This window comes from Notolepis coatsorum (assembly GCF_963971535.1).
Source record: "Notolepis coatsorum genome assembly, chromosome: 2".
Classification (NCBI taxonomy): Eukaryota; Metazoa; Chordata; class Actinopteri; order Aulopiformes; family Paralepididae; genus Notolepis; species Notolepis coatsorum.
Genome location: NC_140166.1, coordinates 116,125,201 through 116,144,739, shown reverse-complemented (window position 1 = coordinate 116,144,739; position 19,539 = coordinate 116,125,201). Strand labels below are relative to the sequence as shown.

The following is a 19,539-nucleotide window of genomic DNA, read 5'->3' as shown; positions in this document are numbered from 1 at the left end:
TAGCGCCCCCTGCTGTGGCGGTCAATGTGTTAAGACAATGAAACTGTGATAAACGTGTTGGTGATGCGTCACAAACAGCATTGTTTTAATAGTTTCTTACAGTCAACTCAAAGTGTTGCTGTAACCAATAAGCAACTGGTTAGGGGCGATTATGTCACAACTCAAGGAAATCATGTAACAATAAAGATACTTATACCACCTAGATACCATCAATATCCACAAGTTCATATATCCACTAATTCCAACTCCCACATGAATGCACAATCAATCCGCATGTATAGTCTCTCCCTGTTTATCTCTTTCTGTCTCTCTTTCTCTCTCTGTCTTTCTGTCTCAACAAAGCCCGCCTTACCAAGACTGACAGCCAATCATACACCTACAGTATCATGTTACTAGAACCGGAAGTGACCGTCTAAAGTTAATTCCATGTTAATTTGCCCGGCTGTGATATGAAGCAAGCTAGCATATACAGTATATTCTCTCTCTCTCTCTCTCTCTCTCTCTCTCTCTCTCTCTCTCTCTCTCTCTCTCTCTCTCTCTCTCTCTCTCTCTCTCTCTCTCTCTCTCTCTCTCTGCTCTGACCTTTTCAGCGGCACCCAACACATTCCCTGTGTCTCGTGTCTCCTCATCACTCACGGCTCCGAATGCCGTGTCTCCTTCCTCCCTTAGTGGTCTTGTCACACCTCACCAGCCCTGTTCAGGTCACCCTCCTGTGATTAGTCACGCGCCCATGGCAACGTAGCGGGCCTTGTTTTCAATATTTATACACGTTACGCATAGTAATTTAGCTTTCGGTTTCATCAGAAGCCATTTGCAATCGCGCGCAACAGAGCCATTGAAGGGATACACTCCAGGTGTTGGTGTTGTTTGTCCGACGCGGCGCCAAAGTGCTTCACTTGGATTTGTAGAGACTGGAGGCAATGAGAATGTTTCCATGTTTCTGTAAAAAGGTTGAAAGTTGATAAAAAGCTGTACAACTATTCATTTAAACCATATCGCTGATGTCCAGTGAAAACATGTATCTCTCTAAAAACATTGGTTCTCTATGTTGTAACTAAATGCTAGCCAGGATGACTACTACCATAGTGTCTTTATACCTGTATCACGTACATATTAATACTACAACCTGACATACATCTGATTAGCACTATTACTCAGTAGTACTCATTTATACAGTATATTCCATACCAAGTTTATCACCTGTACATTGTATTACTATTGCTATTACTATTGCTTGCCTCAATGACTACCGCCCTGTAGCCCTCACCTCCATAGCCATGAAGTGCTTTGAGAAGCTAGTGAAGGCTACATCTGTTCCTCCCTCCCCATCAACCTGACCCCCTGCAATTTGCATACCGCCCTAACAGATCCACGGAGGATGCCATAGCCCATGTGCTGCACACAGCAGCATCACACCTGGACAAGAGGCAGGGGAACTATGTGAGAATGCTGTTCATTGACTACAGCTCAGCATTCAATACCATAGTCCCCTCCAAACTCATAGCCAAGCTCAGGGACCTGGGCTTGAACTATGACCTCTGCCAGTGGGTCTTGGACTTCCTGACGGGCAGACCCCAGGTGGTAAGAACAGGCAACTGCACCTCCTCATCCATCACGCTCAACATAGGGGCCCCCCAGGGCTGTGTGCTGAGCCCCCTCCTCTACTCCCTGTACACACATGACTGCGTGGCACAGCGGAACAACAACACAATCATCAAATTTGCTGATGACACAGTAGTGGTGGGCCTGATCTCTGCCAACGACGAGAGGGCCTACCTGGAAGAGGTAGAGAATCTGTCACAGTGGTGTCAGGATAACTGCCTCTCCCTGAACGTCAGCAAAACAAAAGAGATGATTGTGGACTTCAGGAGGTCGGGGGTCAAGGACTACAGCCCCCTCAGCAACGACGGGGCACCGGTTGAGAGAGTGAACAGTTTCAAGTACCTCGGAGCCCACATATCCGAGGACTTGACATGGACCACACACATTGACAGTGTTGTGAAGAAGGCACGACAACGCCTCTACTTCCTCAGGCGCCTAAGGAAGTTCCAAGTCAGTCAGAAGATCCTTAGGAACTTCTACTCATGTACAATAGAGAGCATCCTGACTGGCAACATCACCTCCTGGTTTGGGAATAGCACTGCACAAGACCGTAGCAGATTACAAAGAGTGACACGTTCAGCCGAACGCACAATTGGAGGGGGGCTTCCCACCCTCCAGAACATTTACAACAAGCGGTGCAGGGGGAAGGCTAAGAGAATCATCAAGGACTCCAGCCACCCGAACAACTGCCTCTTTGAACTGCTGCGGTCAGGCAAGCGATACCGGAGTCTTAAGGCGAGCACAGAAAGACTCAGAAGAAGCTTCTATCCCCAGGCCATCAGGCTGCTCAACGAACAATAAACACTATGCAACAACCATCAAATGCACACAGCACACACATCCACACGCACACACTCACTTTAAACAAACAACTCACTGCAGCACCCACTTTACACACTTTAGAACACCTAAACACACTTTACACTTTATATTTATTGGTAAAGGATTTGCACTACAACTCGTACACCTTACTGTAAATTGTACCTAAATTGTACCTCATCCCATTTCTGCTCTGCACTATATAGTATTGTATATTAGTACATTGCATAGTATATTGTATGGTAACTCAGTTACTTCTATTCTGCATCGAACATTGTACATATGTCTATACTGAACACTGTGACCTCTATTTTTACTTCTATTTTACATGCTATACTATTTTATTTCATACTTATCTTGTCTAGCACAGTCTCTGGAGCATACCAGTAAGAAGCATTTTGTATAAAAGTATTCTGTACTTCTGTATGACAACTATTAAAGAAACTTGAACTTGTACATTTGCAATCTGGTTGGATGCCAAACCTCTTTTCGCATTGTACTGTACTTGGGCTGTATAATGACAATACATTTAATCTAATCTAATCTCATCTAAATGTCATTTATGTAACTAGATTACCTTAGATGACTAGGACAGTGAAACCAGTTCGAAACTCAATGTAGAACTTCATAAATACATGGGTGTCAATCTGAAAATTAGGTTGTTTTCTTTATTCCTGAAATGTTTACCTTTGTGGAGATACAAGGTTTGCACCCAACAGCAGCGATATTCCCAGGACTCATTATAAAATCATTATTTTAAGTTGAAATGAATTAGTGTATATTTAAAAAGCTCTCTGTGAAGAGATGTGATTATTGTTTACTTCAGCGCTCCATCCGCCTCTCTTCCCTCAAAACTAATCATTACATTTAAATTGACATTTGTTTGCATTAATGGAAAACAAAAGAAGCAATATATCGTATGGATCTTTTATGCTGATTTCAACAACAAAAACAACAGCAACAAAATGTGGCCAGTACCAACATGAATATAAAATAGAACATGATATTATGATATGATATTAGCATTTATAATGCGCCCTCCAGCCAATTTTTTCATCAGTCCGGGGCGCAGCCCGGGGGGGGGGGGGTAAATGACTCATTTACCGGCCACCCAAACCAAACTAACTTTTTATTCCAGAACTGCACGATCTCCTCACAACACTCTGTACTACTTCCACCAACATCCTAATTTTAGGAGACCTCAATATTCACGTCGACACCCCCCTCCTCTCCCCCTGCATCTGAACTACTACGATTACTGGACTGCCTCCACCTCACACAGCACGTCGATGTCCCAACACACGACAGGGGACACACACTTGACCTGGTCATTATGACTCTGCCCTGATCAGCAACCTGCTGGTATATGAGATGAGTGTGTCTGACCACAGGGTCATCTCAATGGAGCTGCCATTCCCCTCCCCCCACGACAAGCCCAAACGCCAAATTCACTTCAGGAACATCAAAAACATCAACCCTGACGCCATAGCCCTGGACCTCCATCATCATCTCTCTGCAACCCCTTCATCTGCCACTGAATCAGTTGACCTGTACAACAGCACCCTGAGCCGGCTCCTGGATCTTCACGCCCCTGTCAAAATAAAAACAGTCTCCTTCTCACGCTCCTCCCCCCCTGGTTTACCAGTGAGCTGCGGAAACTGAAGGCAACAGGCCGTGTCCTTGAGCGCCGTTCCAAGGCGTCAGGGCTCACTGTCCACAGAGAGGCATACAGAGACCACCGGAAGGCCTACACAAAGGCCCTCAGAGATGCACGGACATCATTCTACTCCAACATCATCAACAACAGCTCCGGTAACTCCAAAAAACGTTTCTCCACCATCAATAATCTCCTCAAACCACAATCAGCCACTCACAATCACACCACAGATGATAAATGCAACAGCATCCTTGACGCCTTCAGGTCTAAGGTCAACACCATCCGCTCCGTCCTCTCTCACTCCTCCACTCCACCTGCCGTGACCGCCGCCCCACAGCCAGGGATCTCCCAGCCTCTCCGCTGCTTGGCCAACATCTCGCAGCGAGAGGTTGAGGACATTATCACCAAAATGAAACCATCCACTTGCTCTCTTGACCCCTTCCCCACAGCCCTTGTAAAAACACATATAACTGCCATAAGTCCTCTCATCACCACAGCCAATAACCACTCCCTCCAAGCCGGCCATGTTCCACCTGCTCTAAAAACAGCCATCATTACAACCCTCCTGAAAAAACCCAGCCTTGACCCGGACGTTCTTTCTAACTACAGGCCCGTCTCCAACCTGCCCTTTCTCTCCAAGGTGCTGGAAAAAGTAGTGGCCGCCCAACTTCACCAACACCTCAAACACAATAACTTATATGAGAAATTTCAGTCGGGTTCCGCTCAGTCCACAGCATGGAAACATCGCTGGTCAGGGTCTCTAATGACCTTCTGATGGCTGCTGACAGTGGTTCCCCCTCCCTCCTCATCCTCCTGGACTTGTCAGCAGCCTTTGACACAGTCGACCACACCATCCTCCTGGACCGTCTTCACTCCTCCATAGGACTCTCCGACTCTGCACTATAATGGTTCACCTCCTCACAGACAGAACTGAGCACATCTCCTTGGGGGGCGCAAATTCCCGGACACAGCCTGTCACCTGCGGCTCCACCCTCTTCACTCTATATATATGCTCCCCCTTGGTCGTGTCATCAGCCGGCATGGGATATCTTTCCACTGCTATGCTGATGACACCCAACGCTACCTCAGGACTGCCCCACTTCCCTCTGCCCCCCTACCGTCACCACCGTCATCATCTTCATCCACACTGACCACCTGTCTTGAGGAGATAAAAGCGTGGATGAGTCACAATTTCCTACAACTAAACAGCTCCAAAACAGAAGCCATTTTAATCGGCAGCCCACACCAGATCAAATCATCCCCAATAACCAGCATCACCTTTTCCAGCCAGAACCTCCCCCTCTCACCTGTAATAACTAACCTGGGCATAAAAATGGACCCCCACCTGACCTGGGGGGGGGGGGGGTAGTTTAGGATGATTCCAAGGGCCCAGCACTGGGGGGGGGGCCCAACATTTTGTGTGTGTGTGTGTGTGTGTATGTGTGTGTGTGTGTGTGTGTGTGTGTGTGTGTGTGTGTGTGTGTGTGTGTGTGTGTGTGTGTGTGTGTGTGTGTGTGTGTGTGTGAGAGATATATAGAGAGAGAGGGGGGGCTTTGGTAGACTATTGCATTGGTCCATTCATTGAAGATGAACGCAATGCGACATCCTTTACTAGGCTCACCCACCAACAGTGCAGGTGCTGAACTGCTGAACCGAATGTATAGGTAAAAACCATATTATGCATTTACTTTTCATCAATAAATAAATGGGCAAAAATTCTTTTCTCTCGCGCGCTAACGCACGCTCGCATTCACTGGGGGCCTACAAATACATTATTTCATGGGGCCCAGATTCTACAGCTACGCCCCTGCTTCCACCTTAGAAACATAGCAAGACTCCGTCCCACACTCACCCTGCCAGATACGGAAAAGCTTGTTCACGCATTTGTCTCTTCAAGGCTTGACTACTGCAACACACTGCTCATCGGGATCCCTAGCAAGAGCATCCAAAAGCTCCAACACATTCAGAACTGGACTGCTAGGATCCTTATGAGAGTGCGGAAATATGATCACATCACACCCATACTCCACTCCCTACACTGGCTCCCTGTCTCCTCCAGGGTTGAATACAAGGTCTCCCTCTTCACCCATCAGTGCATCCACAGCAACACCCCCTCCTATCTAAAGACACCTGACTCGTTTACCAGGCGAGCTGCTGAGGGGAAGAAGCTGAGTCTATGGCGGGACTTTAATGTCTTGGGCAGCCGTAGCTGTCTGCCGTGGGGGAGCATGGTGAAGAGGTTGTGACCCGGGTGGGTGGGGTCTGCCATGATTTTCCTCGCCCTCCTCAAGGCCCTGGAGGAGTGTAGGGACTCGAGGGAGGGAAGGGGGCAGCCGATCACCCTCTCCGCTGATCGGATCACCCGCTGCAGCTTGGCCTTGTCCCTGACCGTGGCTGCAGGGAACCAGGTGATGATGGAGAGGGTGAGGATGGACTGGATGATGGCAGTGTAAAACTGGACCATCATAGTCCTCGGCAGCCTGAACTTCCTCAGCTGATGAAGGAAGAACATCCTCTTCCAGGCCTTTTTATTGAGAGCCATACACAGGACCAGTGATGTACCTGAACGCGTTCAATGAACGATCGTTCGTGAACGTGTTCGTATTTTGGGTGAACATGAACTGAACGTACTGTATTTCCGCTAGATGAACGTAATTGAGAACGTGTTCATTCTCAGCGCTGTATAACGGCATTCAAAAGTGTGTTCATTCTCAGCACTATATTATAACGCCGTTCAAAAGTGTGCCAGATTTCATATGCCTTTCAGCCGAAAACCCAGTTAAAACACACCGTAAACAGGCTGCAAAATAATGCGGAAAGCCACCCAATCTGGCAACCGCCCTGGGCGTGGCTTCGGGGAGTCTGGTAGTAGAGCAGCAGCACTCGCACTTTTAGAAGGCGCTGCATTCGCTCAGAGTCAGACTCTACAGCGTCAGCGTATGAGCATTTAAAAGAGTTACCTAAGGTCGCTTTCACACAGGAGCTGTTTGGTCCGGACTATCGGACCAGAATTCGATAGTCCGCTTTTTTGGGCTTGTGTGAATGCGTGTCGAACTCGGTCCGCGGACCAAACACGCAAACTCTGGTCCGGCCAAAAACATAGGTCTCGGTTCGCTTCATTGGACCAAACGCGGACCAAATATAGGAAGTGCTTATTATTATTATTATTATTATTATCACAGCGTGCAGCATTCACTGCAAAACAAGCACACTGCATCTATCTATCTATCTATCTATCTATCTATCTATCTATCTATCTATCTATCTATCTATCTATCTATCTATCTATCTATCTATCTGTAGCAGCCTGAATATATTGTTTATTATTCAGAGCTGCTGACTTGCCTTTTTGCCTCCCCTTTCTGCACCAAGACATTTTAATTAGTTTCACTGAGGTTCGCACGAACAATGACACAAGCGGCTCCTTCGCTCTCGCTGGAATATGGATTATAACTATTGGATTATATTCACCATCCTTCCCTTGTGTGACTGGCAGGCGGGACCAGCAGGGGGCAGTAGCAGACAGAGAGAGAGGCGAGGAGATATATGGAAGAGAGAGCCGGAAGGAGAGCCTCTGCTGCTTGGATCGTTGTTGTGAACAGTCGCAGCTAAAACGGGAGGTGCCGTGGGAGCCCCGTGAAGGAACCATCAGAGAGCCCCACCGGAGCAACGGTGGGTTAGCATAGGAGTACTCGAGTTATAGTAGTTACAGTGAGCGGTATAGGTAGCGTGCGGCTAATAATATATCTGAGTTCACAGTAGTCGGGTTATAGCAGTTACTGTGCCGGTATAGTGTGCGAGCCAGATACGGGCGTGGACCTACAAACAGTCTGCTCCGGCCGTCAGCAGCTGTCTTCCCCGGCGTCCTGCATCAGCTCTGCACCTGGCTGCCTGTAGCACGGGAGTGCGCGCCGACCAGCAGAGGTCGGCATCGCCCAGCACACGCTCTCAGCCAACACTGCCTCCCTGCTCCAGCCCCGCCTGCTAGCACCTGCAACGAGAGCGTTCAACGCCATCTTGCCACCCGGACGGTGGTGGAGCGGCGCGGCCGCCATTTTGGTAGAGTAACATTAGGGCTTCGGTGCCCAGGATCTATTGCACGTTACACAGTGTGGTGCGGCCTGCGGGCGAAGTTAACGGTGCTAACTACAGACCCCAAACATTACATGCCGGCATTAGCATAGGGCTTTTGTTTTGGTAATTGTGGGCCCACACTTTTGGTTTCTTTCCTTTCCTTAGAGCGTGATAACATGTGTGTGTAATAATATTTTCCCATTCAGTGAACCCTTTTATTCCTCCCCTATGTTCTCCCTTCTTTCCCCATATTACGGAGTACTAGAGCAGTATATGTAAACCCTTAGGGAAGGTATTGATACGGTGTCTAGCTCAGACGTGGGCAGCACTTAGTCTGGGTAGAACGAGAGCACTTGGTGCCTAGGGCGTAATTACATAATTATTAGACTGTAATTATTGTGTAACAATAACCATGGTGCAATAATCACCAGACGTAGCTATTGTGTAACTAGGCCAATGATACAATAATAATCATACTGAATGGGAGCACGGTGTGTGTGTCTTTTATTGAGCCTATCTTAACCCTTTTGGTGTGGGTAATGTTAATATAATTAACCCTTTCCTATTCCACCTTTCCCTCTTCATTGTAAGGTTTCTAGGGTCATTGAGGGAGGGTACTGCTTGCGGGGGGAACTCAGAGTATTTGATTACAATTCAGTCACGAGGTGTGGGAGGGTCTAAGGAGCAACTGGGAGGAGTGGGAGCGTGTTGGAGAGTACTGCTGACCGCCCTGCGGCAGGGAAGGAAGACCAGAGTACCAGACCAGGTTGGTAAATCCCGGGCCCCATCCACTCACACTACCAGCCTCCAGTCGACGCCCCAGGCCCAAAGACGAGGGTGCAGTCAGACAGAGTTCTACTGTGTCCAGCTACCTCCTGACTGCCAGCAACCGTTCCCACGAAGCAGGGATAATCCACCCTGCTACATTTGGCGTCACGAACAGGATCTACATCCTACTCCACTCCCTCGTAAGTGACGACCAAGAGACCTAAGATGTCGGACAGCGACACCCCGAAGCCGGAAGTCAATGCCGGGCCGTCCCGGGCGGAGCGACGAGATGACCCGCCGGCCCCTCTCAAAGAGGAAGGAGGGAAAGCCGAGACGGTGCAGGCTTTGGCCGCCGAAGTGGAGTTCCTAAAGGGTCAACTCCAAGATCAGGCGGGCGTCCTGGACCACCAGGCCGAACAACTGGAACGGGCCAGGCGCCAAGAGTCGCTTGCAGCGGCACAGGCCATGATCCTACAGCTCCCTCCAGCGCCCCTCCCGGTGGTGTACGTCCAACGAGAGCGGAAGTGCAGCGAATTTGGGGGTGAAAAGGAGAGAGGGGAACTGCCTGTGGAAGACTGGATCCAGGCAATGAGGACCCATCTCCGTGCCAGTCGAGTGCCCGCGGAGGAACAAGCGGAGGTCTTACAGCTACACCTCAAAGGCGAAGCGAAGCAGATGGTACGCTTCCGGACGGAGGGAACTATCCCAGACACGGAAGGCTTGTTCTCGCTCCTCGAGGAAACCTATGGGGACAAGGTCCCGGTCAGCGTTCGACTGGGGGAGTTCTTCGACCGAAGACAGGCCGCCGGCGAGACCGTACGCCAGTTCGCCTATGACCTGCAGGAGAGGATCCGTCGCCTACGACGGCGGGCGCCTGCGCTGGTGGCCGACGCCACAGCCCTGCTACAAGAGCGGTTCGTGGTGGGCCTCCGAGACGAGGCCCTGAGGAGAGAAATGCGGAAGTACATGAGGGAGGACGGGACACGGCCGTTCCCCCAGGTACTGCAGGCGGCGATCGATTGGACGGAAGACGAGCTGGTCCTCCCCGCCGACAAGGGTCCCCCCCGGGGCTTGGTCCACGCCGTGACCGGGGAGGGACGAGAGGCCCCGCTGAGCGTGGACACGCTGCGGGACACTATTAAGCAGATCCAGGCAGGAATGGAGCGGCTAGGTGCGCGCCAGGAGCAACTAGCTCAGACCTTCTCACAGGAACGTGACGCGCCCCGGAGAGGCGCCACCGGACGGCAACTCCGAGACGACGCGACCGCCGCCACACGAGAGCCCCGCCGAGACGAAGACGGCCGGCTGATCTGCTATGCCTGCAATCAGCCGTGCCACATCAGCAGAGACTGCCCCCGCTCGGCCGGCGAGCCACGCCCCGCCTCTACTCCCCACCCCGAAACTCCGGGCTCCTCAGGGTACCGACCCGGAACACAAAGGACAGTCGACGCCGTCGTAACCGGAGTCGCCAACTCGGCCGCGGAGGGCACCGAGATGCAAGACGTGCAAGGGGGATGCCTCACACTAGACGTCCAGATCGACGGGGTCGAGACCCGCTGCCTCTTCGACACCGGCGCCGAAGTCACCACCATGTACGAAAGCCACTTTCGAAGACACTTCCCGGAGTCGAGGTTGACCCCCGCCAACTGGATCACTCTCATCGCCGCCAACGGGTTGGAGATCCCAGTGGTGGGGTGTCTCTACGCCGAAGTGAAGTGCCTGGATATGACATTTACGGGGAAATGCATATTCATACTAAAAGACGACCCCGGCCGAGGGGACCCAGGAGACGCCGTCCAGGGACTTCTGGGCATGAACGTGCTCGGCGGGGTAGATGGCCTGTTCGCGGGGATCAAGGGGATACGGCCGGTGAACCGAAGACGTGTCGACGCTAGAAGCATCGCCATCCGCTGTGTGGTCGCCGTCCTGGCCCAAGAAGCCAGAGAGTGTACCGCCCCGGGGAGGATGGGGTACGTCAAGGTGGCCGGCAGAGAGTCTGTGGTCATTCCCCCGCACAGCGAAGTGGTCATCTCAGGCCGCTGCGAGACGACAGCGGGGATGCGGCGTCCCGTGATGCTAGAGAATACGCCGAGTGCCAACCTGCCTCCCGGACTATTGGTGGCGAACGTGGTGGCATACGCCCGACAGGGGAGAGTGCCTGTGCGGGTGTTGAACCCGACCAACGTCGAGATGGTGCTCCGACCCCGGTCCAGGCTAGCGGAGCTCCACTGCCCCCGTCAGGTACGGCCTCAGGAGAGGGTGACCGTGGAGGAAGTAGACGGAGGCGTCCGAGTGACGGCGATTGAGACTCGAGCCAGCCCGCCAGAGGCGGAGCCGGACGGGAAGACCCGCGGGCTCGCTGTGGCCGTGCAGGCGAACCTGCAGGATCTCACACCGGCCCAAGTGAGCCGGCTAAATCAAGTGCTGGAGAAACACAAGGCGGTGTTCTCCGTCGACGACGGGGACTATGGTTACACAACCACGGTCACGCACTACGTTCCCACTGGTGACGCACACCCGGTCAAGCAACGACACCGCCGAATACCGCCCCACGTGTTCCAAGAAGTGAAGAAACACATACAAGACCTGGTGAACCAGGGTGTCCTGGTAGAGAGCTGCAGTCCGTGGGCGTCACCAGCCATGATCGTCATAAAGAAGGATGGCTCCGTGCGGTTCTGCTGCGACTACCGCCGCCTAAATCACGTGACGCACCGGGACGCGTACCCCCTACCTCGCATCGAGGAGTCCCTAGACGCCTTGGGGCAGGCCAAGATCTTCTCTTCGCTCGATCTCACCGCCGGCTACTTCCAGGTGACGGTGAAAGAAGAAGACCAAGAGAAGACGGCAGTCACGACGCCCTTCGGCCTCTACCAGTGTACCCGTATGCCCTTTGGGCTGTGTAACGCACCAGCGACATTCCAGCGGTTGATGACCGCCGTGCTGGGAGACCTGGCCTTCGACGTCCTACTCGTCTATCTAGACGACGTCTTGGTGTTCGCCAGGGACTTCGAGAGCCACTGTCAGAAGTTGGACCTGGTGTTTGGACGGCTTCGGGAGCATGGGCTCAAACTCAAGCCCCGGAAGTGTTTCCTTCTGAAGACCGAAGTCAAGTTCCTGGGACACGTCGTCTCCGCGGCAGGCATACAGGTCGACACCGACAAAGTGAAGGCGTTGGAAGACTGGCCGGCGCCACGCTCAGCGAAGGAAGTGAGGCATGTGGTCGGGTTCCTGTCCTATTATCGGCGGTTCGTGCCCCGCTTCGCCCAGGTGGCTCAGCCACTGCACGCCCTGATGGGGAAAGAAAAAAAGGGGTTCGCCAAAGGCCGGCCCGAGGCCTTCAAGTGGACTCCGCAGTGTCAGACGGCCTTTGATCATCTGCGGCAGTGCCTCTTGATACCCCCGGTGCTGGCCTACCCCAACCTCCAGCTCCCCTTCATAGTGACCACAGACGGGAGTTACTTGGGACTGGGAGCGGTACTAAGTCAGCAACAAGAGGGCGTGGAGCGAGTCATCGCCTTTGCGAGCCGAGGCCTGCGTGGGTCCGAAAGGAATCACCAAAATTATAGTGCGTTCAAGCTGGAACTCCTCGCCCTGAAGTGGGCAGTCAATGAGAAGTTCAGAGACCTCTTGATGTACGCCCAGTTCACCGTGATCACCGACCACAACCCGCTGACAACCCGCTGAGGCACCTCGGCACGGCCAACCTGGGAGCAGTGGAGCAGCGGTGGAACGCTCAGCTTGCGGAGTACGACTTCGTGGTGCACTACAAACCTGGTCGACTCAACCAGAACGCAGACGCTCTGTCTCACATGCCGATGCGATCGGAACCTGAAGTGGAGGACACTGAGAAGGACTTCCTAATGATACCCGCGGCCGGGCCCCACACCCGTCAGGGTCTCCAGGAACGGGCCGCTCCATTGTCCGTCCCCGCCCCAGTCGCCCGCGAGGGCTACGTTGTGGTCCCAGCGGAGGAAGTACGGGCCCTGCTGTGCCCCGGGAGACCGACCGAGACGCGGGAGGTCTCGAGTGTCGGTGCACGACGGATAGTGGCACAGAAGGGGAACAGCGGATATGACTGGGCGGAAATGCGGCAGCTCCAGGCAGACGACCCCGAGTTGGGTCCGGTGTGGCGGGCAGTGACCCAGGGGGTCCCCCCCACTAAGGTACAGCTGAAGGAAGGAGACCCGAAACTCTGCAAGTTATACGGGCAGTGGGAGCGGTTCCGTCTGCACCAACAAGTACTGTTTCGGCGCGTCAGCGATCCCCGCGACGGGGAGGAGGTTCTCCAGCTGGTGGTGCCCACCGCCCTGCGACGGCGGATCTATGAGACCCAGCACGAAGATGCGGGACACTACGGGGGACAGTGGACCTGGTGAGGCGAGGTTATTACTGGATCGGAATGGCAGAAGAGGTGAAGAACTGGGTGCAGCAATGCAAACGATGTGCATTAGCCCGCGATGTGTTCCCTAAAGCCCAGGCTCAGATGACCTGCACTAACGTGACGGCACCCATGGAGGTCCTGGCCATAGACTTCACCGTATTGGAGAGGTCGGCGGGTGGCTACGAGAACGTACTGGTGCTGACCGATATGTTCACCAGATTCACTATTGCCGTACCGACCAAAGACCAGACTGCGAAGACCACCGCCGCTGCCATCATCAAGTACTGGTTCATGTACTACGGTTGACCTGCCCGACTCCATGCCGATCAAGGGCGAAATTTCGAGTCGAGCATCATCAAGGAGCTCTGCCGACTGTACGGGATTTCAAAGAGCCGTACCACGCCTTACCATCCCCAGGGGAATGGGCAATGCGAGAGGTTCAATCGGACAATGCACGACATGCTGCGTAGTCTGCCCGCGGAGAAGAAGCGGGACTGGAAGGAGCACCTGCCCGAGTTGGTACTTACGTACAACTGCCACGTGCACTCCTCCACGGGATATTCTCCCTTCTACCTGCTCTTCGGGAGGGACGCTAGGATGCCCCGGGATGTCCTGGGGGGCAGAGACGTCATCGAGGAGGGGGCGGCGGACCTAGACGAGTGGGTGCAGAGTCACCATGAGCGACTAAAGGAGGCCGCTGAGGCCACGGCGAAGCAGGCGTCCCATCGACGCAAGAGAATTTCCGACAGGAAGAGCAGAGGTGCACTCCTGCGGGCCGGAGACAGGGTCCTGATACGCAAACACCGAATCCGGGGCCGTAATAAGATACAGGACAAGTGGGAGCCTACGCCGTATGTGGTGGTTAGGCAGAGCCACGAAGGGACGCCCGTGTTCACGGTCAGGCCCGAAGCAGGGGGTCCAGAAAGGACCGTGCATCGAGACCAGCTCAAGACCTGTCCCTTCCCGGCTTCTGACCCGGAAGTGCGGGGGAGGGCCCCTCGGCAGATCCCGGTGGCACCGCGGAGCTTGTCCGAATCAGACATCGGAGGTGCTTTCGGGCACCGGCGGGAACCGCATCCTAGGGCGTGTAACCACCCCGGGCCCCTGCGGGACGCCACTGAGGAGGCTGCGAGCGCCGAGTCAGAGGTGGAGTCGACCCCCTCAGGAGAGGAGGGGGAAGGCGGCGGAGGCAGAGTCGAAGAGGAGGTCGTGGGCGGTCCACCGATGGCCCCAGAGGGCGCGGCTGTGGTCCATGACCCGCCGACGGACACTGAAGAATCCGACACGGAGTCGGAGGTGGGAGAGGTGGAACCCCCCAGAGTGGAACCAGCCCGGCCCCAGAGGAGCACCAGAGGTCGGCTACCCGCTCGGTATCGCCAGGACTACGTGCTCAAGAGTGTGTTTGTTGAACAGTGTGTCCAACTCATGAAGGAGTGTGTGAAACTGTTAGCATAATGTGTGCTTGTTGATCTATGTGTGAAACTGTTGGTCTCAGGACCGTTTTCATGCATGCGTTGGTTGGTGTTTTGTTGATACCTTGCAGAGGACTTGGCAAGTTCAAAGTGGGGGGAAATGTAGCAGCCTGAATATATTGTTTATTATTCAGAGCTGCTGACTTGCCTTTTTGCCTCCCCTTTCTGCACCAATACATTTTAATTAGTTTCACTGAGGTTCGCACGAACAATGACACTTCGCTCTCGCTGGAATATGGATTATAACTATTGGATTATATTCACCATCCTTCCCTTGTGTGACTGGCAGGCGGGACCAGCAGGGGGCAGTAGCAGACAGAGAGAGAGGCGAGGAGATATATGGAAGAGAGAGCCGGAAGGAGAGCCTCTGCTGCTTGGATCGTTGTTGTAAACAGTCGCAGCTAAAACGGGAGGTGCCGTGGGAGCCCCGTGAAGGAACCATCAGAGAGCCCCACCGGAGCAACGGTGGGTTAGCATAGGAGTACTCGAGTTATAGTAGTTACAGTGAGCGGTATAGGTAGCGTGCGGCTAATAATATATCTGAGTTCACAGTAGTCGGGTTATAGCAGTTACTGTGCCGGTATAGTGTGCGAGCCAGATACGGGCGTGGACCTACAAACAGTCTGCTCCGGCCATCAGCAGCTGTCTTCCCCGGCGTCCTGCATCAGCTCTGCACCTTGCTGCCTGCAGCACGGGAGTGCGCGCTGACCAGCAGAGGTCGGCATCGCCCAGCACATGCTCTCAGCCAACACTGCCTCCCTGCTCCAGCCCCGCCTGCTAGCACCTGCAACGAGAGCGTTCGACGCCATCTTGCCACCCGGACGGTGGTGGAGCGGCGCGGCCGCCATTTTGGTAGAGTAACATTAGGGCTTCGGTGCCTAGGATCTATTGCACGTTACACAGTGTGGTGCGGCCTGCGGGCGAAGTTAACGGTGCTAACTACAGACCCCAAACATTACATGCCGGCATTAGCATAGGGCTTTTGTTTTGGTAATTGTGGGCCCACACTTTTGGTTTCTTTCCTTTCCTTTGAGCGTGATAACATGTGTGTGTAATAATATTTTCCCATTCAGTGAACCCTTTTATTCCTCCCCTATGTTCTCCCTTCTTTCCCCATATTACGGAGTACTAGAGCAGTATATGTAAACCCTTAGGGAAGGTATTGATACGGTCTAGCTCAGACGTGGGCAGCACTTAGTCTGGGTAGAACGAGAGCACTTGGTGCCTAGGGCGTAATTACATAATTATCAGACTGTAATTATTGTGTAACAATAACCATGGTGCAATAATCACCAGACGTAGCTATTGTGTAACTAGGCCAATGATACAATAATAATCATACTGAACGGTGTGTGTGTCTTTTATTGAGCCTATCTTAAAGGTCAACCTCCACGTTGTATTTTTGTTCAATAAACAATGTGGACTAGGCCAACAGTGGCTTTCATGAAGAAGGGAAAAAAAAGTATTGAAATTGACCCAGTTTTAGTGTTTTTATCAAACATTTTGTCTGCCCAACACAATCACCACGCACGTAAATATTTTAATCAATGATTCATAACGTGCGTGTGTAATCGTCACAACAGGTGCAGGACAACAGGGGGCTCACCAGGGGGCGCTGAGAGTCACACAGCTAGTGGCAGGCAGAGAGCCTTGCTACCATAGATATATGCTTGCTACTACTAGCCGAATGGAAATGTATCTGTTTCACCTCACTATTGCTCCGTGATTATAGCCATCCATCCATCTCTAAAGCTAACCACTATTTGTAAAAGCCACAACCACGTTACCATATTTGTAATAATGTAAATCATTGTGTCGTTGTACACATATTGTGTTTATAACGTTAGTAGATAACATAGCTTAGCTTGGTAGCTATTGTGCTAACAACATATCCCGACATCCGGCTCGCTGGCCGGCATGAACGGCCGACCCAAAATGGTTCTCTCCTCTCTGTACACCCCGACCCGTCCCCACGGGTGCCCTGCCGGGGGGGCCCATGGACGCGACGGCGGCGGCAGCCGCAGGGCGCCCGAGCCCGCAAAGGCTAGTGTTACACGATAGCTATGAGCTAACTAGCGCTGCGGGCTCCGGCGCCCCGCGGCCGCCGCCGCCGTCGAGTCCACAAGCTCCTCCGCGGGGACGGGGGCACACAAAGAGGAGAGAACCACCCGCAGGGACGGCGGGCTATAGGCTAACATCAGTGAGTGTAGTGGTCCCGATGATGCACCGAGTGAGCCACCATTGATCTAGTACTATGACCCGGACGGACATAAGGCATACGTTTCCTGAAGTGACGTCACGGCCGTGCTAGGTGCTAGCGTCTGATAAGCTTTTAGATTCGGCTCATTAATATGCACCTGTTGTCCTGTTGACCTGTTGTGACGTCGGCGTTTGATAAGCTTTTTTGATTCGCGCGTGCATGTTATTCGTGCGTGGACCTTTTTAACTCTTTCAGAGTGGCATTTCCGGTGTCAAATGGAAAAAAATAAATAATGAAATTATATACCAATGATGTAAACTACCCATAATTGATCAGTAGGGTTTAACCTAGAGGTTGGGCTTTAACCCTTTTGGTGTGGGTAATGTTAATATAATTAACCCTTTCCTATTCCACCTTTCTCTCTTCATTGTAAGGTTTCTAGGGTCATTGAGGGAGGGTACTGCTTGCGGGGGGAACTCAGAGTATTTGATTACAATTCAGTCACAAGGTGTGGGAGGGTCTAAGGAGCAACTGGGAGGAGTGGGAGCGTGTTGGGGAGTACTGCTGACCGCCCTGCGGCAGGGAAGGAAGACCAGAGTACCAGACCAGGTTGGTAAATCCCGGGCCCCATCCACTCACACTACCAGCCTCCAGTCGACGCCCCAGGCCCAAAGACGAGGGTGCAGTCAGACAGAGTTCTACTGTGTCCAGCTACCTCCTGACTGCCAGCAACCGTTCCCACGAAGCAGGGATAATCCACCCTGCTACATATCTATCTATCTATCTATCTATCTATCTATCTATCTATCTATCTATCTATCTATCTATCTATCTATCTATCTATCTATCTATCTATCTATCTATCTATCTATCTATCTATCTATCTATCTATCTATCTATCTATCTATCTATCTATCTATCTATCTATCTATCTATCTATCTATCTATCTGTGCATCTTGGGTAGAAGGAAGAAAAAACGCGCTTATTATTATTATTATTATTATTATTATTATTATTATTATTATTATTATTATTATTATTATTATTACCCACGGCATTCACTGCAAAACAAGCACACTGTACACATATTAGTCAGGTTCATTATGAAGTGATTTAAACTTTCGTTGGACTTTTTTGGGGATTAGCAAAACTATAAATTTTTGGAAAGGGCATTGTATAAGGAATCAGAAAATCCATGTTTCCATTTGCCCAGATGTCTATAAGGCGGCCATATTGGAATTTCCAAAATGGCCACCGTAAAATGTAGGTTTTGTAATATCTCGGCTTCTAAATGAGCTAGAACATTGATTTGAACTTCTAAACCTACATTTTCAGGGTCAAGGAATCCAATGGCGGTAGTTACAAAGCTTCTACATTTTACATTAACCCTTCGATGCATGAGTGGGTTGAAAATTACTGGGAGAAATGCAAAATACATGATTTTTTTTAAGTATACAAAAACAAATTGATTTGATTATCTTTTGTCAAATAGTCTATAATAAATCATTATCGTATATAGATAAATATAAAAGATCTATAAATTCAGCAAAAGGCCAATACAATTATAATCTGATGCGAGGCCTGCCCTCAAAGGTGCAAGGCCACACTTTTTGTTCCCTAGCAACAGCCTTGTTCTTCAGACTTCTGATATTCTCCTAATATTTGTTGTGGACCACACATAGCCTACTATATGTGAAGTGTCATCCCTCAACATTATTCTACACAGCATTTGATACATGTAAAGTAAGTATTGTGTTTTTTTTTTTTTTTTTTTTTTTTTACCTCTCCATTTTCCTCCGATTTTCTCCCATCCCAATGTTAGTCGTATGCCAATTCCCAATCCCCTTCCTGGTCGCTGCGCACTTACCCCCCACAGTCGGTCTGGGAGAGTGGAGGCTACCACGTGCTTCCTCCGACACACGTCCAGCCAATCACAGCTTCTTTTCACCTGGCAGCGCGGATATTCTCTGAGAGGGCGTAGTGTGTGGAAGGATCACACTATCCCACTCAGGTCCCATCCGCGCTTAGCAGGCGCCCCGACCGAACTGTAGGAGTCGCTGTTTACAACAACCCGGACCCACCCCGCCAGCTTCTCCCACCCTCTAATACTGCCAATTGTATTAGTGTGAACGGCCAGCCAAGCTGGTGACAACCCTGGAGCTGTGAGCTGGATTCGAACAGGCGAATCCTAGCGTCTCCGGGGTTGGTGACGAACGCAATCTCCGCTACGCCACCTAACCGCCCCCAAGTAAGTATTGTGTTCATTTTTACCTCAGACAATTTCAACAGGTTTTATGTCTATAACATTACATTAGCTAGCTACCATTACTATTGTCATTCATGTCGTGATGTATCATCAAAATAAAATACAGTAGTTTGCTAACACTAGTTAGTTAACTAAATAAGCTAGCTAACACTGTATAGTTTGTGTCATTCATGTTACAGAAGGCAACAAAGCAACCTGTATATTGGTGTGTCAACGCTGTGTGCTTGTAGAGCAAATTAGTGCCTTTTTTGTAATTTAGAAATTAAAGTCCAATTAAATATTTCATTTTAAACTGCAGG

General features: G+C 51.4%; 1 protein-coding gene across 1 annotated transcript in view; it reads right to left on the bottom strand.

Moving 5' to 3' along the window:
• Nucleotides 1-19,539, bottom strand: part of LOC311223493 (neural-cadherin) — a gene marked incomplete at both ends in the record, with an annotated part of 1,556,546 nt that overhangs the window by 1,276 nt on the left and 1,535,731 nt on the right.